The following is a 2,029-nucleotide window of genomic DNA, read 5'->3' on the forward strand; positions in this document are numbered from 1 at the left end:
CATACAGCAGAATAGTACTCGGCTTCAGTTTGCCTTATAAGCTATAACCAACCAACCTGTTATACTTTTCATTAGGGATTAGACACTTTCGAAACGACTGTTGACATCTAATTTTCAGTTTATATCGGCAAGAAATTTGTCAAAAACTAAAGCCAAACATCGTGTTCAATCTATGGATGTGAAATCGGAGGAGATTGATAGTAATGGTTAGATTGCTAAATTCGATCACACTCGAATGCAATATGATGGAACATCCCTTTTTTACCTTGCGTTTCTCTTTTATTGTACTCTGATGTAGAATCCGCCACGTCTGAGCCACTACTGGGAGAACCTTTTGTCACTGATAACCTTAGCAGTGAACAACCACCATCTGTATTCAAACGGCTTTATTCTTACGCTGCAGTATACGATGCCAGGCGTAAGCAGGTTATTGAAAGTCAGGAACGTGAATTGAAAGCATTGGCGAACCAGTTTCGTGCCAAGGCATATACACCGCATAACAAACCAGTCAATCCGTGCAAAACATATAACTTCACAGTTCCCGTCACGCCGAAAGTGCTAAAACATACAACTACGAAGAAAAACAATGCAATGGAGAAAAAACACACGGATAGCGAAAACAACTCTTCGGGATGACTTTTGTCCTCCCTAAGAGCCATTCTTCCTATTCGTTAGCTATGGTTTAGAATAAAATTTTGTAATTAAGATGATTTTGTGAATGTAATTTCACTTGATCGTTACGGTAAGCGCGAGCGGGAGCGTGAACTTTTCCTCGCTGCAGAAGGCTTAGAGTTTCGGATGGTCGACGGAGTATTCGCCACCGCCGTCATCGCGGTAACGGCTGCCCGAAGGGTGCTGAACACGGATCTGGCTTCGGACCACTACTAAGCAATCATCTACTCTGTATCTCACGCTGAAGCTGCTCCGCGCGCATCGTTGCGGTCGAGCGATAGTCCAGCGCCACAAACAACAGATAAGCCGGATGTGCCGATGGAAAGTAACTTCGCTCGACCCTCGACTTCACCAGCGTCGAATCGTCGGTGACCGCCGATGAGAACTACGGGTAAGCACATACTATAGCGAGCCAGGCTCATTATATGAAAACATTTACAACGCGTCCACTAATACATTGTTGTGTTTTATATTCCAGTAAACTGTAAACTAAACCAGTTCGCATATAAATGCTCGTTTGAAAAACGATACTAATTCTCATGTCGCTGCGTCTTGCCAAATAATTGTCGGCCGGCAAAAAATGAAACTATACTTACATTAGCCATCAAAAAGAGTTTCAATAGCACAATAAAGAAGATACATTTTTAAACAAGTACGTTATTACAATGATGGTTGGGATAAAACACGAGGTAAATAGATATTTGACTAATGAACTAATATTTCCTTTTCGCTCTTAGCAGTCTATAAAGGGATGAGCTGGCCGATAGCCAAATCACTATCATTCAATTTAATTCGATCCTTCACCGGTTCACCGGAGACAAAAAGTGCGCCGCAAATTCAACGACAAGATGCCCCCCTTTCGGATTTTAATAAGAGAAATGTTGCGTTTATTCCTTAAACACCTTAGAAACAAGAGTTGCTCGTACCAGGCAAGGTGAAAACACCGGTAAAAAAGTTGTTTATTTTATTCACAAGCTTCTGACGTTACCCTGAGCCTCACTCAGGTGAAGTGTTGAACCCTTGCATGTGAACGGTAGTGGCTTTCTTAACGCCAAAGTTTTTGAAAATCGCAGTAGGCTTTGCAGAAATTTTCACCCACATCATTCGGATGAAGCCTAGTGAAAACGAAGCGTAATGCAAAACGAAGCGAGTGTGAAGCGTAGCTTTTTGTCATTTATGGATAGAAATACCGAATTACCTGCCGGTAAGAGATAAATTTAATTCAAACAATTCGTCTTCTAGACGCGGCTTTAAGAAAACTAAGTGCAGTCGACACTAATATTGCGTTCCATGCGTCCCGTTTTTCCAAGCTTCCAAGCTGGAATGAGCACATAACCTGAACAGTTTCTATCGTTCA

General features: G+C 41.9%; 1 long non-coding RNA gene across 1 annotated transcript; it reads left to right on the forward strand.

The window, feature by feature from the left end:
* Nucleotides 1–131: 131 nt before the first annotated feature.
* LOC131214344 (uncharacterized) lies at nucleotides 132–1,278 on the forward strand. Its single transcript, XR_009157024.1, has 3 exons — nucleotides 132–206; nucleotides 299–1,063; nucleotides 1,151–1,278. It is a non-coding gene; the product is annotated as an uncharacterized LOC131214344 (long non-coding RNA).
* The last annotated feature ends 751 nt before the right edge of the window (nucleotides 1,279–2,029 follow it).

The sequence above is a fragment of the Anopheles bellator genome, unplaced genomic scaffold (genome assembly GCF_943735745.2).
Source record: "Anopheles bellator unplaced genomic scaffold, idAnoBellAS_SP24_06.2 scaffold00636_ctg1, whole genome shotgun sequence".
Taxonomy (NCBI): Eukaryota; Metazoa; Arthropoda; class Insecta; order Diptera; family Culicidae; genus Anopheles; species Anopheles bellator.